We start from the raw sequence: 27194 nt of genomic DNA on the forward strand, positions 1-27194 counted from the left end.
CAGGCCAAAGATTCGCGACGAGATGAAACCGTTTGAGAACGTTGTGGAGAAAAGTTGCAGCAGTATGAACTGGCTGGTCTGAGCTGGCTGCTGATGGTGTCACCTGCAGCTCAGCTGGTCAAATCGCTGGCAGCTGTTTCTAGAATGTAAGGCTGGTCACCTGTTTCAACAGCCAGTCGGCTTGTAGTGAAGTCCGCTGGTCAAATCAGAACGACCGCAGACAGCGTGTTCGCTTGCTGCAGCAGGTGCTCTGTCCTCGCCAAGCCCCCGCCATCCTCACGGCGTGCTGGTGTCAGACTGTGAGTTGCTGCTGCTGCTGCTCCCTGTGTGTGCTTATACTCCACCCCAAACACACACATTCTCACTGACTGATTAATTTTTATATTATTGTGGCGGATGTATAATGAATACAGTCCATCTGATGCTCTCGCCGTTTCATCACTACTACAAATGCAACTGTGGCCAGTATCTCACTATCACTATCTTCATTTATATTTTAAGAAGCTACAAATTATATTCAGCCACAAAATAAGTCTGAAAAGCTGGAAATCAGAATGAGAGTTGTTGCATAGAGATGATACACCATCTCATCTAGTTGCATTGGTGTGAACCGGCAGGTTTTTAGAATGTTGCAGAATGATGCATTGCAGGTAGATGCCTGTTCCAGCTTGTCTTGTTGCGAGTCTTTGGTCTGAACTAGGCTTAATAAAACAGTTATTACCATGAGTCATTTTTTAGATTGCTTCCATTTTCATACGTTTTCCCCGTTAAAAAACATAGGGACAACCAACCAGACGATGAGAATGGTTGCCACAAGTGTACAAAACATTTTTGACAGTCCATATCTTTTGAACTGAATAAACTTAAGGATAGTAAGTTCACTTTATGCCCTTTTTTAGATAAATATAATAGGCAAAATTCTACAATGTTCATGTGCTTCATTGATACTTCTAAAGCATTTGATCGTGTAAATCATGAGAAATTATTTTTAAAATTGTCTAAAAGTGGGGTCCCTGGTTTTTTAATTAGAATCTTGGTTTATTGGTACTCGCATCAGACAATGAGAGGGCGATGGGGGAATGTAACATCTGTTCCCTTCCATGTGACCAATGGTGTTCGCCAGAGCGGAATTTTGTCTCCTTTTCTTTTTAATATGTATATGAATGATTTGTCTTTTATTTTAAATGCATGTGGTACAGGTTGTAGGGTTGGTGACTCACCAATTAATCACCTTATGTACGCAGATGATTTGGTCATCTTTAGCCCATATAGTGCTGGTCTCCAATAGCTTCTGAGAATATGCACACAGTATGGTGCTGATTTTGATATAAAATGCAACGCTAAAAAGAGTAAGATCATGATTGTCAGAAGTAGAGAAGACAGACAGTCAACCTTCTATGTCTCTAGCCCTCTATCTGTCTGGCACTGCACTCAGTGTGTGCAGTGAGATTACATATTTGGGCCATATTATCGCAAGTGACCTGTCTGATGACAAGGATATCTTTAGGCAAAGTCGGAAGCTGTATGCCCAAGCGAATGTGCTGTGTCGTAAGTTCAGCATGTGCTCTGTATCTGAAGATCTCACTCTTTAGAGTGTATTGTACACCTTTGTATACTGCCTACCTGTGGTGTCGTTATAAACAAGGCAGCATTAGAAAACTCACAGTGGCTTATAATGACAGCATGAGGCTGCTGCTGAGAGCTTCAAGAAGCTCAAGTGCAAGCCATATGTTTGTTAGTGTCGGGGTACCTACCTGCTCTGCTGTTCTATGTAACCTGGTGTATGGATTTATGTGTAGGGCATCTGAGTCAGAAAACGACTTAATCGCTGTTTTGGCTAACCCTGTACGCAGTTCTGTCAGATTTTCTTCCAAACTGTGGAACCATTGGCGAACATGTCTGTATGTTAGACATTGAACATTGTGGAAGGCTTTGTATTTTTCTTGTGTGTTATTTTTCTTTCTTATTTTTACTCTGCTGTCTTTATACTGTGTTTTTTATTGTGATATGGATCCCCCTGGGTCTGAAATAAAGAATGAATTGAATACCTGACACTTCAGTCTTCCACTACACATAGAAAGGGAATCTATTAGGGATACAGTTTTTAGCGGTTCAAATGAAAGGCAAAATGGTGACAACCAACCCTGTTCTCCCCTATTCGTTGCTGACCAAGATGAGCCAGTAGGATGTTTGTTTCTGTCCTACATTCAGCCATACTGCAGAGAAAAGCAGTAGTGATCATGAGCAATCATAGGTTAAGTAATGTGCAGGTATGGATGGCATTTATTCTCCCCAGTGTTAATTAACACAAATTGAGTCAGCAAAAGCTATGGTCAAATGTGACAAAACTGAGGGAAGTATACAGGAGAAAGGGAGCATGTTGTTTGGGTGCTGCTATAATTTCAATGTGGATTAAACTGGAGGCTCATAAACACCTATAATTTACAGCATGGAGTCTGTTCTTATGATAAAGTGTGATCTTTCTCACAGTGAAATTTATTTACACTCTTTAGATGAGTCAGCAGCAAAACTGAGTCTTGCTTTTTAGTTCCTTTGTGCCATTACTAGGGGTTTTGATTGTGTGCTGAACACAGACAAGAATGACAGGCTGCAGCAAAAAAGCATAGGCAAGCACTTTCTGACAACTTCATCAGTCCTCAGGAAAAAAAAAAAGAAGAGGAAGAAAAAACAGAGACAAGGGCCGGCTGTGTGTATTTACATATATACTGCATTGACCACAATGAATAAAACACCAGCAAGCCGGGCTCTCCTGGGTCAGTTCAAATGAAATAGAAAGTTTACACTTTCAGTAGTAGGCCATACATAAACATTGTTTCTCTAAATAAGAATATGTGCCAGTGGATCAGCATCATTACATCTGTTTTCTTTTTGCTCTTCTATTCTTTATTATGTAAAACTACGCCTCAGAAAACATGCAAGCTCTGCACTAATCCTCTCACTTTCCACCTGGTGAATTTGACCCAAATTCACATTTCCCCTGTGCGGCCAGGGGACTGTTTTTTATTGAAGCCACGTGTAATGGAGACCACTGACCCGACTATGTACTTTGGCTCATGAGAGGAAGAGAGGAGAAATGATATTTAGGACATTAATAGTTCCAAACTTGGCGATGGAGTGTTTGTTCTTAGACAGACTTTTCCCAGGCAAATATGTCCTCTGTCTGAATTTGCACCACAGAGGTAGCTCTTTTATTACAATGCTGAAAAGTAAGGGTCTAAAAATAGGCGTAGTGTTGGGGAAGAATGAAAGCTCCTACTCGCAGTATAATATCATGTTCAAAAGAAAAGCTGCATGGGGCTGAACTTTAGAAACCTGAGGAAAATGTTACCATAAACCTGCTTCCAGCTGGGCAGATCATTTTCCTTCCAGTACATCGATTGTGGAGAAATGACAACAGAAACTTCACATGATATTTAGAGGTAAAATGACAGAGCTCAGACGGCATATTAAACATTGCATGCCACATAAGCAGAAAGCCGTCTGTGCAAACACCTCTGCTCACAATGAGGACACAGCTGGTAGTAAAGCACAGGTAGACATTACACATTTCATGAACCATTAGTGTGCTGCATTGCCTTGGCTTATCACGGTTGTAATGGTTTCTGATGATAGCCTTAATGTGGCAACTGAATAAATCAGAACATTATGAAATACTTTTATTTCTTCATGGCTTTTTGTTCCCATTTTTGCAAGACAGAAAAATATGTAGCCTGCAGCTGGCATATCCGAAGCAGTCAACAAATCATGACTAAATAATTGGGGATCTGCCGTGCTCAAACATGCTGTTGTCCAGTTTGTCATCGAGATTATATCATATTTGTTTGCAAATGGCAATTTAATGCTAATGTTTTGCAGCTTACAGTAAAAGCCTGATGGGTTTTCAGCTTTTGAAGTGTAATTTCATCGACAAAGCCGAATCATTTCCAGTCAACTCAGCTATAGTTTCATGGTTTTTGGGGTGCCAAGTCAGTTACAGTTCTGGTCTCCATTCACGACAGTAATATCAGGATTCAATTTGCCCCTTTTTCATTGTTACCAACAGTGGAGACATGGGTGTGCTTTAAATATGAAGGCAGAGTCAATGCAACAAAAGCCCTATTTGCATCATGGGTGATTTCTTCAGTTAAAGACAAGCATCTGTGGAAACTGTGGCAATATACTGCACATAAATATATCCAGAATGGTAGTCGTACATTCAGTGAGAAACATAATGACCAAAGATATAAAACCGTAGTCTGGAAAATCAATAGTCCCTAAATATCCCTATGAGGACTTGTAATATGCCTGCAGGACAAGATATTGGCCTTTTTGCACTCTGTGGTGTCTTTTTCTCCTGTTACAATAATATCTGTACAGTATTTCATTAGGACATTATGCAGTTTATAGAAATGTTTGTTTTCTGGTCCTCCAAGCCTTTGTTTAAAGAATAAATATCAGCCACTCAACTTCATCCAGCTTGAATTCAATCGATATGGTGCAGGTCGGTTATGTGCATATTTATTATTTTGCATAAAAGCCTTGCATGTGAAAGACAACCTGAATTCAGAGCATATGTGAGAAACACATTTTGATGCTAATATGATGAAATTGCTTTCACCGTGCAGTACATTGCTTATTTACGTGAAAAATAAAAGGATGATACCATGCTTTTCATGGCTTTTCATGGTTCAGCACATTTACTGGAAATGTACCCTTTACATCAAAGCCAACCAGTTGGCAAAATGCTTCACTGTATTTTAGAAATTTGAATGTATTCATTCAGCCACTCCTGGCAGCCACTGGTTTCTATTCATATATATTCACTGAGATTTCTGCTAACAAACCCCTGAAGCTTTTTTGAGTTATGTAACGCATCACAGTCAACACTCAGACAGCACAAACTTTTTTTAACAAAACAGTTTCTCTGTCTGCCCTGCTTCACCTCACAAAAATAACATAACACTGGCAAATATTAGTTCAGATTTGTTGTTGACTGTGATGGATTATTGCTTATCAGATTACAGAGAAACATATAGAAATCAATGGCTGCCAAGAACATTAGAAAAAGCAAATGTGTAAGGTACATGATTTGTACTTTATGAAATAAAACTTGCAAAAACACCTGGGTACGATCCTGTACATGTCCAGCCTGGTCTCACCCCCAGGGCTTCCAAACTTGGGCCCTAAAGGCTGTCCTTTAGCGTCTGTGTTAGACGTACAGGACTTTCCACAAACTCCAATGTAAACCCATCTTCATCATTATTTGACGCTCAGAGCAATGGCCGTAGTTTAACAAGCATGATAGAGGAGGTGTATGGGTCCAAAGAGCATAGGACTTTTACCCAGGGAAACGGTATTTGACACCAGCAAACAACACTGGTGGGGGTGTTTCTGCCACTAAAAAATGAGTGTTCTTTTGCGAAATCTGTTCCTAACTATCAGTATTGGGCAGTAGCATAACAACAAGTAGTGACATTACTTGCTTAACTACATTTCTCAGCAGTGTGGTGGTAACATCACTACTTTCTTGGTCAAATAGCTTTTCAGTAGCGAAGTTAACTAATTGATCGAGTAGCGTGGTAGCATTCACAAATGTTACAAGGTCTTTGTCTCTGGAAAAGCTCTGAAGTACAGCAGACTTTTTCTGTGGAGGTCTGGATAAAAGTAAGGATGATAAAACAGAGGATAAGTAATGTGGCTGACGCCGGTGCCACACCGTGGCATGTAGTCGAGGGAGTCCTAAGAGTCCTCCAGTTCATTCTGCTTGCCGTTTCACTGGTGGCTTTTCTTGGCAAGACGCCGTCTCTGCCTCTGGTTGGTTACACTGGTTACATTGCACTTCTTGACACGTGTCTTGCTCATAGACTGTATATATTTAGTGGATTTGCAGTGGATGCTGGAGAAATATATATGACAAGGAGAACAGTATTAAGAAGGAAGAGAGGAGAGAGATTGACGAACTGATGTCATATGTTATTTGCAGGACTTGTTCATGTACTGTACTTATGTCCCAAAAGCACAAGGTTTAATGTGGGTCTGCTGATTTTATTGTTCATATCACTGACTTCTATTTATTATGGTTTGATTGACTGAAAAATATATTCTGGAATTCTGTTTCTAAATTGACCTTTCGCTAAGCTCCGCCCCTTTGTGATAGTCCGTCAAGCTGTCAGAGTAAGCATGGAGCCCACACTGTAGCTAACTGCATTCCCTGAAGAAATATTATGATGTTTTTTGGAAAAATGAAAGAGTGATTCAGACAGAGGGGTCTACAGTCTGTGTTTAAAGGATATATCCAGGATGTCAAACTGACTCAGCAGCAACAACAGGTTAAAAAGACAAAGATAGTTAGAAGCTAAAGCCGAACTATTGGCTACAGATCACAGTGTAAAAGTGAACCACCACATCACTGCTGATCGCCACACAAGACAATGAATATAAAGGGAAACTTTGCTGATATTGAACCAGCTGTGTGGCATCACAGTGTGTGCAGATGAACGGTGTTTGGCTGCCGCCAGACAGACAGGAATCTCCACGTGGAAGTCAAACTACAGCCAGACAGACAGGAATCTCCACGTGGAAGTCAAACTACATTCATCTTCACACACTGTGATGACACCCAGCTGGTTGAATATCAGCAAAGTGTCCCTGCTTCCCTTCACTGGTTCCTTTACAGCAGGGTCGGTCTTTGTTTCACTGTTATAATCATTAAAACGCAAAAGCAGCATGTGTATACATTCAGTAGGCTATCTTCAGTAGCTAGCTAGCTAACCCTACACTTTTCAGGGTTTGATTTTGGTTTTGGAACAGGGAAGAAACGTATATCTTTTTTTAACGTCTCCAGGTAACAAGTATCATTAATACACGATGTGCCCCAGGCACAACATTTAGCTCCAAATCCACACAACCAGCCGGAAAATGAAGGAAATCTGAAATGACTGCATGAGAGTCAATGGAGCACAGCTGTGTTGCTGTCGGACCTACGCTACGTTATGATTGGCCAGTCTACATCTGAGGTTGGAACTTAGCGAAGGATCAGTTACTGACATAGCCAGATAGCCTAAAGAGACCAAGACAGTAGCCCTTTTAAACAGGAATTGTGCAAATTTGCAGGAAAGCCCAATCAGTCTTTTTTCAGCATTGGCAGTATAACGCACGTGCGGCGTCATCAACAGCTCCTCCCACAAGTCATCAACAGCCCCTCCCGTTGTGGAAGGGCGCCTCTGTCTTTTTTAACTAATAGGGTTCTGCCAATATGACTACCCTACGAGGCGGAAAATTGGGCACCTCAGATCAACTCGCCAATCCGGCTCTGCTTGCCGGCAAAACGGCCCAACATTCGCAGAAAATCTGGCAGTGTAAAAGGGGCTATAGAAATGGATTGAGTATGAAGAGAAGCGAGAAAGAGAGACAGCAATAGGCCTACAGATGATTTCATGTCATTGGCGGACATGTTTAAATGTCACAAAGTCCTCAAAAAAAAAAAGAAAAGTATAAAGTATAAAGTCTGTTGTTTTATAGTAAACAATTCAACTCAGCATTTTTTTGCCTGCCTGTTTGTTTGCTGACAGATTTTCTTACCACTGAGAAAATGCTGAGTTGACATAAGAAAACAAGACACCAGACTCAAAAAGACGAAGAATTAAATGACTCAAACTCCCATTTTGTTATGTCCCCACAGTGTTGCATGACAGAGGAGAATACTGTTGTAACCATTTCCCCCCAAAAAGACCTTCAATTGTTCTCGAGTCCAGAAATGTGTAAGTGACCGTCGATCACACAAGAAAGGCAATTGTGCTCTAAATTTTGGGAAGCCATTTTTCCTTCTGCAGACTGCTTAGTGGTTAGATTGAATAGGTTAAAGCTGTGATTTGTCAGTCAATAGTAGGCCTATATTTAGCTGTTCTTGCCTGATGCAATTACAATAGTGCTAACCCTCAACTAACCTTCGATTTCTGTTGTTTCATGTATACTATGCAGGATTGTGGGCTGAGGGGGAGCATGTCTATAAACATCCTGAGCATGGAAAATAATAAGATACAAAGAAAATACAAGCAGAGGGCAATGTCTCTGCAGATAAATACACCACCACACACTTCTAAGTGATAACTGAGAGGGAGTACTTCTGTATGAGTCTATACATTTAAAAATTCTGCATAGTTTATCTTTACGTTTGAAGGAAAGCTTTGCTAAATCAACATGTTGCCTCTTAATTCCAGCTTGTTATAGGCTTTATTGTGCACTTGACACAAACAGGAACCTGTTCCTATTAAAATCTGCGTGCGTTTTGATGCTAAGCTTCCAGATTCTTCTACCAATGACTGGTGATTTTTTCCAGTCTCATTGAACTGTTGCTCAGAGGTATCTTTGTCTTTTTCTGCTCTTTCAATTGTCAATCTGGTTGAACCATTTTACTGCGTTTTGTTCTCCATGTACAAAAAAAATACTGCTTTTACAAACCCTTCATACAGAATAAAATCTATTTCTAAGGAGGATTTTCTAAAGCATAAAAGACTATTCTAAAATATAAAGTCGTCCTCTCAGCCATGTGACAGTTCAGAATCAAGCTTTTGAGCGTCAGTGTACACAGTATAATGGGGGTGTAGTCGTTAGAATTGTATTCATAACTGTCTTTTACCTCTGAAGTTAAAAATGCACTTTGAATTTGATAAACAAATACAAACTAGTGAGATTTTCTTTGTGTACAAAAAGCTCTGTGAGTCATATTTTAATTTAGTAGTGTTTTTTCTTCTTTTAAATGTGACATTTTTGTAAGTTAACTGAAGTGAATTTAAATATATCCATGAGATTCCAGCAGAGCATTGTAACATTTTGTGGTCCAAATCCTGTTTCACATGCTTTTCCATGTTGACAAGAATAAAATTAAAAAGCGAGGTGCTGAACGTTGAAATTTCTCGCCGTGAACATATGGATGGCCACTGAATGTTTGCATACAACGTGCATCAGCATCTGTTCTGAGGAACTGATTGAAAATCTCTGTGTTTGAGGGTGGTTCAGGTGCAAGTTTGTATAAATATGACGACTGAATTTATTTTGTGCAAGGTTGAGGATTAGGGATTGTGTATTGCCCTTGCCCCCCAGCATGTATTTTAATGTATTTTTATACACTGTGCATCTTGCATACGTGCATGCTGATGTTGCTGTACGTAACATAGCTGGAGTCTTTCTACTGTACACTCAGTTTATTGGTTCTTTTCATTCTGTACACATACATTTCACATTTACATTACTGACATATTCTAGCTGCATTCATTTCTGTTGCACACCATGTTGATTATTATTCATATTGTATAATATAATAACATTTGTCACATCCCTTCCTACTATCTCTCATTAGAATGCATTTTACACACTATAGGGCTTCAGTTAACAGGTGTTTTCATTTTTAATTAATCTGCCATTTTTTTGCTGAATCAAGATATCACTTGATCAGAAAAATATCAGAAAGTAATGAAAAGCCTTTTCCTAAAGTCCAAAGTGATGCCTTCAAACCCACCGATATTATGTTTATTGTCACATTAAGACAATGAAAATCCTCATAAGTGATAAACTGGAGCAACTGTATATTCACTCATCCTATACAGAGGCGTAGATCTTTTTTGGGGGGATGCCTATGTCCTGCTTAGTGTTTTGAGCATGTGGGTTTTTCCCCTACAAAAAATACATGAAAGTAGCAGAGGATTTTTATTGAGTTATTTATTTTTTATATATATGTTTATTGCTTTTTTAGAGCATTGAAAAGACATAGGAAGAACAAAGCCAACAGGCACAGCACATCAAATGTAACAGTGGCCACAGTCAGAGTGATTAGTACAGAGTAGTAGCAGTAAAAATTACGCATACAGAAAAAGAAAACTATACACAGCAAGGTGCTTCATCTAAAAAATATTATTACATTAGTTTTTGCTCTGAAAGAATTTCAGTACAGGGTCTGAAATCTTATCAAACACAACACCTGTGTTTGCCATTTTATTTAAACATACATCATATGCAGGAACAGAGTCCATCTTCCACACTTGCAAAATTAACTTCTTTGCAGTCATCATTCTGAATAAAACAAACATTTTTTGGTATTTGCTAGCAGAGGATAAGGAGCCAGCTATGAGGGGATCAGGTGCCCAAGATCTCCCAAAAGCCCCAGAGAAATAGTGGAATTGTTCTTCCAATATTTATACAGTTTACTCCATGGTCAGAAAGCCTGGAGGACTTTGTTTAAATGAGACATTTTCTTCTGAAATTGATGCAGGAAAGGTGCAAATTGGTGCTTAAAAATTCACCAGATTGCAGGGAAGTTTTTGCTGCGTTCATGTGCTCCTGCGATGGTCCCATTTCTTGAGTTGGAGAGTCGTTCTTCTTACTTTGGTGTGTTCATGAGCATCAAGTCGTAATGTGGAAACAACATGGTCGCTACAAAGAAGATTTTATTGCTCAGAGCATGTAAAGGAAATGACCACTTTAGAATGAAAATACAGACAGTACTTACTCACCCTCATGCCGACAAGAAGTCCAGTGTAGTTTTTTAATCCACAAAACTCGTTCGGGGTATCGGAGGATAACAGCTAGCCGGATTTTTCCATACACTTGAAGTGCATGGAACATAATGCATTTCAAAAACGTCAGAACGGCTCATCCGTCGTAATCCAAGTGCCCTGAAGCCGTGGCATGCAAAATTGACTTGAAAGGATATCATTTTACTTTTATAGCATAATTTCTCACCGTGGTCAGTTAGCCTGCAAGCGTTCTGTGTTTACATGGCAACTCACACGAGACTCGAGAACGTTCAGAGACGTTCTTGTTCTCAAGCGAGACTCGAGAACGTTCAGAGACGTTCTTGTTCTCAAGTCTTGCAAGTTGCAGGCTAACTGACCACGGTGAGAAATTATGCTATAAAAGTGGAGTAAATTATGTCTTTTCAAGTCAATGTTGCATGCCGCGGCTTCAGGGCACTTGGATTACGACGGACGAGTCATTCTGACGTTTTTGAAAAGCATTAGTGGAGGTACATTTTCAAAATGATTTTGGACGTGGGTTCCATGCACTTCAAGTGTTTGGAAAAATCCGGCTAGCTGTTATCCTCCGATACCCTGAACAAGTTTTGTGGATTAAAAAACTACACTGGACTTCTTGTCGGCATGAAGGTGAGTAAGTACTGTCTGTATTTTCATTCTAAAGTGGCCATTTCCTTTAAACACATTGATATCAGTTGAAGCTGTATCTTACAAAGTGATTTAGTCCCGAACTTGTTGCAGCACCAGTACATCCCCTAAATACTAAAAAATAATTTTTCTAACTAATCTCGGTCACTCTACGTGGACAGCAACTAACGGTTACAACCTAATACCATATTGCAAATTACATGTGTGCAAAAAATTGACACACAATATGTGATTTAATTAAAAGTTTTCTTTCGTCCACCATATTTCTGCATACATAAAGTCAACTTGGCATCTCCTGCACCAAAGTTTTCACTGATTTTCTGAGTTGCTTCAACTTGAGGGGGAGTTTACTTGAATTTTCCCAGTCAGGAACTCATTTTTCAGATTATTTTGACACCACTTGAATGCAGGGTGAATGTTTGACAATCAATATTACCTCCCTGATTCATATGCCTCCCCCAGATGTTTAAATATAATGTACACCCCTGTATGTATATCCCATACCTTGCAGCTGTTTGCATCATCTGATTAGATGCTGAATTCAATACAACAGCAAGCAGAAGAGTTTCAAGAGCAGAAAGGAGGATTAATCTCTCCGGTATTATGACCCTGTTTAATAGAGTACTTCTCCTTAAACAAATGCTCCTGATAAAAAGTGATTTTCTTATCACCTTGATGCATTCTGCTTTATCTTCATGCGCAGACTCACCCAATTAAAAACAAGTCTTATTTCAGCCTCATTATTTTTTGTTTTTATCCTAAAATACTAATTATCAGTAACGTGTTTTTTTGGTAATGAATGGCCTTGCACCTTTTCTTGCACTCCTGATTAAACAGTAGGGAATCCTGATTAAAACACGGTGCACCGTGGGTTTGTTTGAGCTCGGAGAGGAAAACGGCACAACATGTTTGTGCTTGGACGCATGCACGAAATGTGCGCACACATGAGATAAGGGTTTAATATTAGCCTTTATGCGGGCTGTCATAATTAGCATTAGGATCCGCTCCGCGCCTGGCACAGACTCCGCTCCGGGTTTTGCGCGCCGCCCTCCACAGCCAGCTGCTGCAGAGCAGGGGACCGGTGCGCTGTTTCTCCTCGCCTTGTTTGCCTCCAGTCCGGCTGTAGCTCCGACTGTCTGCACGGCGTGTGGATGAGGCGCAGAGGGAACGACCGGGAGCGCACCGAAAGCTAGACTGAAGAAGTCATATTACCCCTCTTCGGGCTGTATCTATGATCCAGGCCGCTGGAGACCTCCACACAGACTTGACGTGCTCGGAGTTTCATTTTGTAGCGAGACTGGGGCGCATCTCGTCTCCTTGAAGTGATCCTTTTTTATGCAGTCTATCCGTAGCGCTCCCGTCGGAAGGAGCCTGGGTGCACGCACAAGAGGAAGGAGGGGGGAAGTAACGATCATTACTTTTGAACAGACCCCTCGCCATGGAGCTATCCGTCCGGTCCCGGACGTTTTGGCTTGAAGAGGAGCAGATACCTGCTACAGGAAACCCCGCCGTCTGCCCACTGTGAAGAAAGTGTAGCATGCAGCCGAGCCCCAGCCGTCTTTGTGCGACCCGCTGCTTAGTTTCTGGGGGCCTCTTCTGAAAAAAGGGAGAGGAGGGGTGCTCCTGGTGTTGATCTGAAATTCACACTCCATGCCGGGATCCATATTTTGGCACGGCGTACCACAGTAAGTAGCCTTAAAAAGCGGATGTTTTGAGTCTTTCAGGGGAGATGCTGGGTTATGCCTCTGTTAAATCAATACCATTTATTTACACTCCCAGGATATCAGAAGGCAAATGTCAGAAAACGGGCCCACGGGCTCCTCCAGCAGTTCAAAACTGTTGTGATGAGATCAATATATAGCCCATAGTATATGATGTTATTCTGTGGTGTCTGGAGCCTCCAGACTTTTGATTAATGTGAAGTTGCTCGGCTATTAGGGGCATCCCAATGTGGATTTCATGGCATACATCTGTCTATGACTCAAATTAAAAGCTCACTGAAGGATGCATTTGCACCTCATGATACAAAAAAATGTGTGAAAATGCTTTTATTCAAGATGTGCTCAGATGTTGGCTCTTCTCTTGTGTGTGAGGTGCACAGTGTGACAAAGAAGGTCCAGGATGTGAACCAAAAGCCTGTAAAAAGCCAAATGGGAGTTGATTTATAAGATATTCAGCAGTGATAATCAGCGTGATAACACGGTGGTGAAAAAGAAAAGAGCTCACACAAACATCTCCACCCTGTTCCAGGACACCAGGAGCTAAGTAGTTGGATGTCAGTTACTGTCTCCATTTACTTCTCCATTTTGCGGCTATAAAATAAGATCATTTCACAGAGCATGTATAATTCACAGACCTGAGCCAGCCATGTGTGATGATGGGACACACACACACACACACACAGTTATACACACACACACACACATAGACGGATAGAGTTTTTACAGGCGAAGGGAGCCATATCTCATTCTCACGTGAAGCTTTTAGAGATAGGGCCGCATAGACTTCAGCTCCAAACCCCAGGAGAGCACGACTGTGGCGGACTGAAATATCAAGGTTAAATAACATTTACACATAATCCATACTGTCAGTGCCAAATCAGGATAGTGCTGCAACCTTATATAAGCCATACTGACAAGTTAGGAAACTGAGAGCTTCCCCTCTGCATATACTTATATAACAGCTTTCACACAGGGAAGTATGGATGACGACTCTTTTCAAATCCAGTTGTTTTTTTGACATGAAAGCACTCAGCTGCTCAGTTTTGATCTTAGAGAACTGCAACATTATATAAGACGTATGCACAGTGTGTGCGAAATTGACTCGCCACCAGACAAATCCGGGTATATTTTGACCGTGGCGGAGAAGTTTTTGACATGCCAGCCATTTTGGAGGACTAGATTTAAAAAAAAAGAGAAAAAAAAGTCTCCTTGGCTGGGGTGAATGTGGCTGCCTGATGCTGACATACCCATCAGTGATTCCTGAAGAGGTAAAGGTCATTTTATCCCCATGCCAACGGGCCGTAATGGGATGTTTTACTGCTGAATGTTGATGTTGCACTCTGAAAAATCCTCTGCATTTCAGCTCAGGCTATTTCTTGATTCAAATGCTGGGACAGTGGATTGTAGGAATTCAAAAGAGGAGAGGGTAGACAAATGCTCTCCCTCCTCTTCCTCCTCCTCTCCACCCTCTCTACCTTCACTCCATCTCTCACCCTCCCCAGACGTGCTGGTTTGGTCCATTTGTCTGTGTTGTCTTGGGAGGAAGTGCCATCTCATCTCACATTGCGCAAATGGTTTCAATGCATGCTAGTGTGAATTCTAGCGGCTTTTTGTAACTGCCAATTTCCATATCAAAGTGTCTGCATTTCAATAGGGAGAACTTGAGCTACCAGCCCCCTTTCCTCTAAGCAGTTTTGTTCTGATAGAGTGTTGCTGCTGCTGTTGGTGGTAGTGGTGGTGGTGGTGGAGGCTTCTGACAGGATTGCTGGACACTGCAGTTGGTTGTGTGTGTGTGTGAGAAGCAAGTGTTTGTGTTGGAGGCAGATTTCGTGTGGATTGGGAGAATTTGTTGGCCATAATCTAACACCAGAAGCCATGTATTTAGCAGAAATGTTGGACGCCGTTCAGAGACGTGGTTATGTTAAAAAGATTTTTGTCCTGTTAAAAACATTTCCCCTCAGTGTTCCCCAGCAAGAGCATAAAACATCAACAAAGAAAGGTCTGTATTTTATTTTCAAGAAGGAGGAGAACCCACTGCGTCCATGGCGAGGAAAGAAAAAAAAAGGCATTAATGACTTGACGAAAATCTGTTTGCATATTTTGACTGGTATTTTGGCTGCAGCAGTGTACACCGAAAACACTCCAAAATTAATTTGTTTTCAGGTGCAAAATAAATGACTTAATTCCACATTCAGTGAGTGTGAATGTAAAGACGCAGAGCATTCAAGCTTCATGAGCCACTCTCAGTACCTAGTGGTGTCTGATTGTTTTTTCTGTCGCAGAGATAATATTTATTTCCCATTCTGTGCAGCTGTTGTTTGTCAGTGAAAGAATGCGGCAAGACACTGTTTATTTTTGAAGGATTTCTTTGTCTTGTGATACACGGCCTAATGTTCTCTGCAATTTAGACAGGTTTAATAGAGGAAAATAAACACTTATTTTTACCAAGCACAAAGAGAAACAATAAAGTGCTTTCTTGCCTTTGTGCATGCACTTACTTTGGGAGCAGGATCAGAACAGGTTATAGTGAAAGAAAGTGCAGCTTGTGTATTACACAGAGACAGGGAATGTAAATGCCATTGGGAGCACAGTAGGGGTCGGTGGCCCCTTCATGGTCATCCCGCTCCTGGGTAATAACATGAGCCAACTGCTCCCCAACCTGCTGTAGAACAGAGCTTGCTCCTTCCTTTGTTCAGACAACATAACATCACGAAAAAGAGGCAAGGGTGGGAGTTTTGAACTCGGACAGCATGAAGGGGGGGAAGAAGGAGAGGACTTCACCTGCCATCTTCACTCACGGCGGGCGGGTTTGACAGCTGTCTTGTTCAGTTCCTCTGACACGCTTGCTGCGAAAAAGTTGGACAAACAAACGGACAGAGAGCGGGTGTGATGAATAATGGTCGACGAGACATTTATGATCGCAGCGGTCTTAGAGAAGAAAGTGCATTTTCTGATGATGGTGTAATTCTTTTATCCTGTTGTTCTGACTTTGTATCAGTCTTCTGCTGCTCTCCTACAATGACAGAGAGAACAGGCCTCTCTGTGAATTGTCGATGTGTAGGAGGATGGAGCAGGAGCCATAGCAAGTGTAGTAAGTTTGTCGAGTGGAGAAAAAGTGAGAGTATAGAGTGGGAACCATGCTGTGGTGTTCTGGGCCGAGGCTGGTTGTTCAAATTATTAAAAAGCTGCTGAGGAGGAGAGGTACATGCATTCTGCTCCGTCGAGGCTGCTATTGCTGGAGAAATTGGCATCAGTGCTTCTCCTAAGATGGAGTTCTTCCTGGGTGAGTGTTGCTGCAAAATGGTCTGAGAGTCTAGAAAGTAGTGTCTGATTCTGAGGGGCTGACACCAAACCTGACATTTACCGGTGATGTCATGTGAAGAGGCGCAACCCCCCCCCTCCTCAAAAATACATCAGATGGGACATTGAAGCTTTGAGAAGAAAAATACGCAACAGAGGAGAGAAATAAAAAAAAGTAAAGGGCATTTTGTTTATTTAACAAAGTGCTTCGGGGTGAGTTTCTCATTTAACTGTAAAAACCCATCATAGCTATTTTGTGGCTTGCCTCAAAAATAAAGAGACAGATGACTGGAACGAATGATTATGCGTTAGGGTAGTTAACCCGATGGATGGATATATGGTCTCGCTCCTTTTCACAGAGAAAATACGTCTGAGGGAGAAAAAGATCGCTCCCGTACCACCACCTCCTGTGTTTAAAATGACAGTTAACTTTCCCCCACTGGTTTAAAATGGATGTTTAATGATCAACAGAGGCTTGGAGCCGAGGTCTAGCAGTCACGCTGGCTCTCTACGCAGAGCCTCTGCTAAGAAAGCCACCCCCTCTGTGTTGTTAAAGGACGCTCTCGCTCAAAGGAGGCTGATTCTTGAGTGATGGATCATCAGAGGTCTCTTTGGGATGTGTGTTAACCCTTTGGTGCGTGCAGATCTCTCCCGGTTGGGAGCCGTTGGCAGCGTGTGATGGATGTGTCCCGGGTCTTTAGGCTCCATATATCAGAAGATTAGCACTGACCTGCGAGTTGTCTGGGCCGCCCTCGGAGCTTCTTCTCCAACACTGGCTGACATTAGCATATGAGGACACTGCTCTGTCTCAGGGGGATACAAAGATAGTGTGCTTTATTTGGTTCTGTCATAGTATAGGTCACAGGAAGTGTGCAGATTAAAGGCTGAAGGCTTTGTGTTGGTATTAGGTGTATCTGACAGGTCATCCGTCTTCAACTGGGGAAACACTTCTCTTCTTCTTCAAATTCCTAAATAGTATCATATAATTATCCTAGAAATTGAGGTTCAGGCCATGCTTCACTGCAGAAAAATCTCTCCCTGTCCTCCTTCATGCTATTCATGAATCACATAAAAATGCAAATCACTCCGCTGATGTGGTGTAACATTGTTATTTCTCATTTTGCATTGAAAAGAAAGAAATTGTAACAGGTACACACCCAAACTCATGTTTTATTTTCCAAATGAGTAATCTGCAGGGCCTCAGCACGTGATAGACAGCTTGAATTCTTCTATTAAATGCTTTCACATGAACAGCAGAGGTACATTTGCTTCCTGACGAACCAGTTATTTGGGACATTGAAAGGCTAAATTGAATTTTTGAAGTTTTACAGCAGATTTTCTCAAATAATCATAAAACTCTTTCACTTTTATTGCTCTCGTGCAGCGTCTAACATTTATGCAAGTGTATTGCTGCATTTGTTTTGTCGTGTCTTTAAAGGTCCAGTGTGTAGGATTCAGGGGGATTTGCAAATTGGATTGGCAGAGACTGATAATAATAATAGAGTAAGTCTTTTCTTCTGAAGAATCGTCGTGTTTTAGTTACTTTAGAATGAGTCGCTTATACCTCCATAGGGAGCAGGTCCTCGTCCGTGGAGATCGCCATGTTGCACCGCCATGTTTCTACAGTAGCCATGAACAGACAAACCAAACACTGACTCTCTTTAGGGCCATGTTTTTGCATTCTTGCCTTGACCAGAATAAAGGTGAGCACACATTAGCAGGTTCTGGGCCAGCGGCCTGTTTCCGACTTGCCAAACGGTGCAGGAGAAACACTGATTTGTAACATGAGACTGCTTTATGCAGTGCTTTTACTGGTTTCAATCGCCTGGTCTGTTTGTTTTGGAGAAGAAGAGACCTCTGCGGCTAATTCGGCTCCTGGTAAAAACCTCCTGATCAATGAACACTGAAGGAATCATAAGCAGGAGTTCACACTAAGCACATGAGGAGCTGGTTACAATCTGCTAGATGCCACCAAATCCTATGAGTTCTACACACTGCTCCTTTAAATATAGAAAGAATACTTTCAATGCCAAATTTCAGAGAGCTATTTTCACGTTGAAAAGGAGGCACGGGATCACCTGAAGTCTGCCACGTCTAATGGCTATTCGATGCCAACTTGGTGTCACCAGGTGTCTTGTGATGAAGCCAATGTGTTTTCAAGGTGAGGAGATATTGTCAAAGCCTTCGAACGTTTCCCCGGGCCTTGATTGGCAGGCGTTGTCACAGAAGATGAGAAGCAGTGGGAGTCACACGGCAAAGAGAATCTATTACCTAGGATGGCAAGGCGTGCTTTCACAACGTGTCAGTGCAGTCAGCCATCTTGCTCTCTCTCTGTGTCTGTGGAGTAGTCCCTCCTCGGCGCAACGAGGGAACAGCTTTCAAGTTTAATTTTGGTGGCTGCCACAAGTAATTTTATTGATGTTTTATACTTGGGATTCATACTATGATGAATTATCATGTAAAACCAAAAACATTTAAGCATTCATAAGCAGCGGTGTGTAATCCATTTATGATTGCTGGCAGCCGACATTAAAAAAAAGCAAAATATTTCAACGTAAATGGCATCCTGGCAAAAACAAAAAAGTAATATAGAACTCAGAACTCAGCTGAGCCCTTTCTGGTATAGTTGTGCTGATTTCCTCCATTTCAAAAGCCTCCTTAATACAGAGAGAGACTGCAGGCTCTGTGAGTTTCACTGAGAGAAGGAGGCTTGTTGTTGATCAGCCAAGCAAATCAGATCTTGATATTTGAAGAGTGGAGTTGTGATTGCTAATCACTCCACTGCTGAGTTTTAATTAGGAGACTCATAAGCATTATGTCATTTCTCAGCAGAGCAGAGTCGAGCTTTAGATGTACTTAAGAGAACAAATAATTAGTTTTCTTCCTGGCCAGGGCTACAAAAACAAGCACAGTTTTTTTTTGTGCTATTGATTAATGAGTATTTTATTTATGTACTTAATTGTAATTGTGTTTCATGTGAGCTTGTGTACTTTGTACATTATCTTAAATCATACATTGATCTTATTAAGGCATAGACGAAAGACTTGTGTGGAGCACAGCAGCCATGCTTGGGCGCTTTCTTCATGTCCAAAGAAAGCCAGAGTCTAATCTTAGCCTATTTTCTTTGAGATGGTGCTATAGATTGGACTGAGCTTATTGTCAATGGGTAGGTTTCTGTCCTGTGCTCCTAAGACCTTTGTTAGGACATTTTAATTACAGCAGAGCTGGATGTAATTGATCTAGGCTTAGAGGGATTTCACTGTCAATGAGAATGAGCCTGGGCGTTAATACAGCCGAGCAAAAGCTTCCACCTCTGTGCTGCACTCACACACTCACACACACGGGGCCAGTGGAGGCGAGAGGAGATGTGTCTTCTTGTTGACTTTCCCTTAATTCAGCCAGGCGTCTGTCTTTTATGTGTAATGGTTAAATCAGCCTCACAGGGCCGGCTGACACAACGTCTTCCCCTCGCCTCCACTTTAACATATCTGTTGCCGACACTGTCGCCACCTGGAGTGTCCTCTTACGGAGCACTTTCTTCATGGTTCCGTGTTGTCACCCACCATCTTAAAATTTTTATAAGGCTGTTAGATAATGCTTCCCGATGAGGGTGAATTATTGATGGTCTTGTTCGTATGAGTGGGACAGGGCAGGCTTTTAACTCTCTGAGCTGCTGGGTCTCTTATCCGGTAACTAAGGGACACCGCACAAACACCCGAAGGAATGATGTACTGGAGGAGGAAAAAAAAAAAACGGAGGCGGGGGGCTGAAAATAAAATAAAAGAAGCATGCATCCTTTACACTACTGTTGGGCTAAGCCTCACAGCACAAGGGAAACTTGGCAGCAGAGAAAAGCATTGCATCTACAGAAGCATTTTCTCTGTTTTTGAAGCATTGAGTACGGTATGGTGGCTGTGTGTTTGTATGGTGGCTGTGTGTTTGTTGCTTATATTTGCTGGCTTATATGGGAGTACACACACAGCACTCTGGCTGTGCTTTTTTATTTTGTACAAACAAATGTTTCAAATTTGGTACTTTTGTTAACACAGACAGTAATGGGATGTTTGAGTGGACAATTAAAGTTTTTGAATTCCAGCTGTAATGATTTGTTATTTACACGATTGGTCGATTTTCTGTTTCTTTTTGTTTCGTGTCGCTGCAAACTGTGATATTTCTGAGGTCTGGACTGTTGGTCAGATAAATCAAGCAATTAAAAGATAACACGTCGGGCTCTGGGTACTGATGCTTCTAATGTTTTGTACAGCAAGGGATGAATCATAAAAAATGATCAAATAGGGATGTCAACAGTTAACTGTTAATCAGTTACTTTTGACCGGTTACGCATGTCAGCTCATAGGTTAATTTCGCTGCTCTTCAGTTTACCCCACTGTGCACCAACTGGGTCTAGTGGGAGGTAGCTAGCTCCCACCTCTCATTTGGCAATTACCACTATTAACACCGTCCTGACCCAACAGCTGCTGTGGAAACACTGTCCACCTTCCAGTCTCCCCCGGTCGTCTCGGTGAGTGAGCAGCTCAATTTTGGCCGCAGATCCCCTTTACCACTGTTGGCTCTACAGCACCAGTGCAGTCTCAGCATAGGTAGTGGTGCTAACATTGGTAGCAATGCTAAAGGGGTTTTGCAGCTCAAAATGAAGCCTCTTACTAACCGAGGCTAGAGTGCTGCAGGGATGATGCTTTTTGTAGGCCGACACAGAAGTTAACTTCACTCTGGTTCCTCTGCAAAAAGCTTATTAGATTTTTATCATACTTACATGTTTTGTTCAGCAAGATACTCTTTGCAAATTAACACCACTTTTATGATTTTTGAATCGTAAATGCAGTCGTCAGAAAGCGTCTATGAACGACCCACCATATTCACATGACTTCAACGTCACCACCACCACAACAAGGCTGTAAAGCCATGTTTGGCATGATGAAGTTCTGTCGTCTCATTTGGCCACTTATTAGGAACCGTCGTTTTTAAGATGCATTAAAGCTTCAAAAATTCACGAATGGGGTATTTACTGATGTATTTATAGAACAAAGCGTGAAAGTCTATTAAATTTGTGTTAGCCACAGACCTCATTTCAGACATCTAAAACACCATTCAAAGGAACCAGGAGTGCAAAAATGCTAGAACTCACTCCTAAACCTGGGTGATGTACAGTTCAGAGCAGCGAAGGCTAACATTAGAAACATTAACACATTTTTCGATAAAATGATTAGTCGACTAATTGAAGGAATAATCGACAGATTAGTCGACAATGAAAATAATCATTAGTTGCAGCCCTAGTAGCTTTATGTCAGCAAAGCCAGCATAAAATAAAATAAAAGGCAAAACAGTTACATCGCAAAACATAAAAACGTCACCACCTCTAAATGGACAGTGCTTTGAAATGTGGTGCTAAAGCTAATTTAGTCAATGGAGCGCCAGACTAAAAGGAACGACCTCTTGTATTTCGCTTTTTTCTTGAAAATTTACCGGTTAGTTCCCCGTCATTGTGGTTCAGCCTGTCAAAACAGATTAATCGATAGTGAAAATAATGGTAAGTGGAAACTAGGGATGGGACAATGTAAGATTTTATCGCAAATTGGGACAAGAAACAAGTAACAAGTGAATTGTGTTGAATTTCTGTTATCGGGATAATCGTGAATATGGTGAAAAAGCTGTTTGTCTTGCTGACGTACAGTCCCATATTGATTTCCTGATTTATTTTAAATTGCCACAAGGGAGAGCCCACATCTTTCCAGTCGTTCCGGAATCACAAGCCTGTCACCAGAGCTGACAGCTTATAAAAACTGATTGATTTTCACTTTTGTGTGATGCAATAAAAATTCTTTGTTTCTACACAAAAAATAAAGTCGTTGTAGTTTAAAAGTTTTAAGCATATTTTGATGATTATCAGGATAATATTGTGAATCATAATTGTTTTGGTCAGGATAATTGCTAAATGAAATTTCCATATTGTCCCATGCTTAGTCTGAGCCTTAGTAGTGACAGTTAACTGGCCGAGTGTTGCAGAGCATTCACAGTTCAAGTGGTTTTCTTGAACTGTTTAACCAAGAGCAAATTCTTCCGTCATTTCAAAATAGACATTTTTATTTAAAATGGGGTCTTTGTGTTGTTATATCCTTGGTCCAAGGCAGCATAAACAGCATTTATGAGCATTTCTTGGAGCAAGAAACCACACAGCCAAGAGTCTAATCTGTTTTTAAACAGTGAGACAGAGGTTTGCGTTGCTCCTTTGACCCTGAATGACAAACAGTGAAACGTGCTGCACACGCACAGTGACTGCCTCAACATACACACATTTTTAGTAAGAATCTGTCCTTCACCACTAAATGTATGCCCGTACACCCTGACAGCTGTCCTGGTTCTTAAAGCACGCACTTTCATCATTGTTCCAATTCAGTCTGTCTGCACTCGTATGGCCCTCCAGTTTGCATTACAATGGAGCGAGCAGAACAACTTTGTGGAAAATGCTGGTAAAGCGTATAATTTGGCATGCTGAAATTCAGCAGTATTGTCCTTTAAGATACTCTCTAGGCTCCATTTTAACGTTCATTTAGACATGTGAACGTTTTTTCAGCTTAAAATTGCTCCATTTGGCCCTGTAAACAGTCTGTCTTTTGTCAGAATCTCACAGATTTGGTGCATTTAAGACATGAAGTCTGGCCAGCGTCGCATTCCAAGATTGGACCCAAATTTCTGGAAACTTATCTAGTTGTTTAGAGGCTATGTTGTGTAATTATGTTGTATTTTTGTCCATTCTGTCTTGTTAAAGCTCAGGTTGCATCAGTGAGGAGTCCTTAAGAAAGTATGTCTTCAGCTTTTTCTGTAACAGCAGGGATGAGCCTAACTGCTATGAAGGAAGAGACATTTTAAGCCCACCAGTAAACCTGCAGTGGCCCATCTTTCAAAATGAAAATGAAGTGCTTTACAGCTGAATCAGGGATACTAAGTCTTAAATAATAACCCCAAGACTGTCGCGGCAAAGAAAGGCAGAGAACAAGAAAGTGATTATGTACAAAGAAACAAGAAAAACAAGTCCTACCAGTTCTCATTTCCCACTGGAAACGCTGCAGATTGATGCCTGTGTCTTGGTTTCCAAAGGAACAGACAGAGTGGGTGGACAAATTAATAGAAACTAATGCTGAGAAGAACAAATTTAAATTGAATACAAGCACAAAAACCCATCCAGGCCTACAGCGTGCACATGCATATTAAGTCCATGGCTCATTTCCAACTCAATACAGCCAAACTGTAGAGCTGGACAATATGGCTAAAACATATTAGCTTGATATTTTAAACCTCGGTGAAATACTCTACCTCTATAAAAGGATTTTTCTAATTAGAGCAGTAATTCAGAATAATCTGCCTCTAAAAATGCTTTGAGATTTGAAAAGGCCAGTACAAGCATGATTTCATTCAAGATTATAAAACATTTTTAATCATTTTTTTGACAAACTGAATCAAAATCTGTGTCTCGGCCAGTCCCTCCAGGATCTCTGGGAGATTTTTGTGATTATTACAACCCAAAATACATAAACCATCCATGAACTTAATGTAATTTTGTTGCTTTCTCCCAAACATTCAGAGAAAAGGTTTAATGTTCCGCATTTCCCAAATCAGAGGGCACACGCTGACATTAGCTGCCACTGCTAACATGTCATTATTTTATCTTTCACTCTTTTCTTTATTGAAATTTAACCAGAGTTCAGTTGCTTCTGTGACTGTTATCAAGCTGAATTATGTGTCTGTTGCAAAAGAGGCTAATCACCACCTTTTTAACTGAAATGATGCAACTACCAGTTCCAAACACAGGTTGCCTGAATTGCAGGTGTATCAGCCACAAAAGCTAAAAATAATTGAAAGTGGCTTTGGAAAGGGGATACAGAAATTATGGCAACATAGTGCTGTGTATTTTTTATAATTACTGGAGTTTTGGTAGCAATACTTTTTGATATTTGACATTTTTAGATATTACACATTCGCAAAAATGTCAAACAAATGTTAGATAGTGTCTGAACACAAGCAGCTGAACAAAAACTTAATTTGCAGCTGCACTTGTACATATTTTTTTACTCTATATTAAGATCAGATCACTACATGTAATGTAAAAAGGGTCACTTGTGTGAGAACTATCACTGAAATCTGCTGCAAAAACCCAACGAGCACTACCTACCCGACACTAAATGCTTTTCATACAAATATAGCAACTACCTGGTAACCACAACGAGGCATTTAGCAGTTTGACAGTCAGATTGTTCCCTCAGGAGTCAGCGGAGACCAGAAACAGACCTGAAAAGGAAATTTCAGATTACATACACATTAACACTAACGACACAATCACAAACTTCTAAATCAGATAACTAAAGAAAAGTACGAATCTGAGAAAGAATTCAGTGGCGACTTTTAGTTTTTGTCACTTGGTGCTACAGGCTTCATGCTACAAAGTTTTGGTTTTAAAATACAGAACTATTGTGTCCAGAGTTTGAAAACCTTAGGATGCATTTTAATTTGGACGGGCCGAAACTGAGACTTTTGGAAATGAGACGTGATGTAGACAGTGGCGTTTACTTGTCGATTGAACATGATCAATCACAATGTTTTAAGCCTAAACATTATTGCTAGGTCTACATTTTTGATTTCCTCCTTCTTGCGTAAGTACTCCGTCACCATCGCCACGGCTGGTTAGAGATGCACCGATCCAGCTTTTTCAGTTTCAATACCGATCCCGATGCTGTGGCTTTGAGTATCAGCCGATACCCGATACTAAAAAGCTATATACCTCTGCCTGTAGAACAGAAAAGACTAGAGGCATCAGGCATTGGTGATGACACAGTTCTTTCCTAAGATAAAATGAAACAAGCAAATAATGAAGCAATTACGAACTATTTATTTTTAACAAAAATAAACAATTGTGTAACAGCAGTTGAAACAGTGTGAAATACCTCCACACAGCAGATTCTCTCCTTCACTCCATGACATATGACGTAGCTCGCGTCGCAATAGATTTAAAGGGAAAGGATCGCCTCAGGTATAGGTTGCATTTTCCGATACCTGATCCATCTATTTTGATGATATCGGGGCCAATATTCGATCCAGATATCGGATCGGTGCATCCCTACTCCTGGTAAGGCTTTGATATGTCGCAGTATTTGCCTTGCAATGACTCCTACATTCAGTTCACATACAGTTCTACCTTGTTGACAGTCCCATCTCCATCTCCATAGTACTGTAACCAAAGCCCCTTTTCCACTGCACAAAAACCTGCTATTACCCTCTAACATCTGGCTTTTTAATGTGATGAAAGGTTACAATTGGCTTTCACACGTGGGACAAATGACTCTGCAGTAATCATGGGTATTTATCAGCTCCGATCAGCACTGACGAAAACACTTGGGTGAACCTGCTAATTTCAGCCCCTTAATCTTTAGATGAATTGATGTGCCACCACAAAATACTGTCCATGTCCATCTAAGCAGCGCTCAAACATCATTCTTAGTTAGTTGGCATCGAGTTTGAAAGAGAGACTGAATAAGTAAGAGAGATATAAAGAAGTAACCACCGTAACATCGCTGACCTCCATGCTACTTTCTACTGTTTACCAAACTGTTTTCTGGCCTTGTCTGTGACGTGGAATGTGACACGCCAAAAATGTTGTTTGCTGTGGAGCCATGTACTAGTGTGGCCAACTTCTAGCAGGTGTTCCTGTGTTTAAAAAACCCGCATACACGTGCTAAAAGGGGTAAAAGCAAACAACCACAGAGAAGACAATTTGCTTCCTGTTTCCACCCGCATACCCAGTGTACATGAGTGGTTATGTTATATGAGTTTTCAGGTGTTAGTATGGACAGAGATATTCTGCAACACTTGTGTGTAAGGAAAGGTTTCCATTTTAAAATGCCACGTTAAAATAAAAAACGTATTAGTGCAGATGTGGCTAGAGATAACCGGTAAACACAATAACACATCCTCATTTTAAAATCACTGCCTTTACAAAGCAGGCATTGACGACGCCTCGGAGGCTCTTTAGAAAACATTTTGTCCAAGGCCAAGCACAAACATACATTAAGTTATAAGCTAAAGACCAAGGAACGGAAAAAATAAGATGATGTTAAGCGTCTCTTGCAGTTTCCTCCTGCATTCTGATGAGTTTACCTGCAGAAAAAAGAAGTCTGCTGTCGCCCGTTAAACATGGTGGTGGGTCCATAATAGCATTGGCAGCCATCTCATGGGACTCATTAGGACTGACGATTACTCTGCACGGTTGTGTAATGGCCAAGGTATAAGAGACCATTTTACAGGACTACCAGCAGCACTGTGTTTTGCAGTGGTTTCATGAATTAAATCAAATTCCCGGTATGGTTTCCCCCCGTCACCAGATCTAAACAGTATTTAACATCAAGGGAAATCCTGCAGAGCAGAGTGTGGAGTCGATTTCCACCTCCTTCGGCTCTCACACGAGCAGAGACTTTGCTTCTCCAGGAAAATTACACACTTCACGACTTGGATTCTGTAGTCACACCTACCTCTTGTTAGGATCATGGTAGGTTCTAACTCACTATAGCTCTGCCACATCAATCTTTAAGGTTCGGTTACTTTTAAAGGCTAGTTAACCCTTTTGATTTGGTTGTCATGTATTGTGTGAGTGCAAAGTGGAAAGTAGGTCTTGATAATCATGTTTTACTATCACATGCTGGCTTCAGTGAATTCTGTTGTGGCATGTTGTGCTGTCCAAATTAATGATTCCAGTTCTAATTAAAAACAAAATGAGGAGTGGACCAACTGTTGTACGCGTGTTCAGAGTTTTGCAGAATTTAATACATAAAATTGTAACACAGTTAAATGACTTCAGCAGGGATTTGCTTATTTTAGGGCTTCAGCGAACAATTATTTTCATTATTAGTGATTTTTTTTGTTGATGAAGGAAAGATGCACAATAAAGGCAATATTTTTCCTTTCGTTTTTCCTCTCTACAACCAGCATC

The 27194-nt window shown here is 41.0% G+C and overlaps 1 protein-coding gene across 5 annotated transcripts in view; it reads left to right on the top strand.

Annotated features, from left to right (window-relative positions):
• Positions 1-12271: 12271 nt before the first annotated feature.
• LOC126409092 (adhesion G protein-coupled receptor L2-like) overlaps positions 12272-27194 on the top strand; it is a 115791-nt gene continuing 100868 nt past the window's right edge. For 4 of the 5 annotated variants that reach the window (XM_050075003.1, XM_050075006.1, XM_050075007.1 and 1 more), the window contains exon 1: positions 12272-12862. The gene's annotated coding sequence lies outside the window, so the exon portion shown is untranslated. The remainder of the gene's footprint in view (positions 12863-27194) is intronic. The other variant, XM_050075004.1, reaches the window with a different exon arrangement.

This window comes from Epinephelus moara, chromosome 21 (genome assembly GCF_006386435.1).
Source record: "Epinephelus moara isolate mb chromosome 21, YSFRI_EMoa_1.0, whole genome shotgun sequence".
In the NCBI taxonomy this organism is placed as follows: domain Eukaryota; kingdom Metazoa; phylum Chordata; class Actinopteri; order Perciformes; family Serranidae; genus Epinephelus; species Epinephelus moara.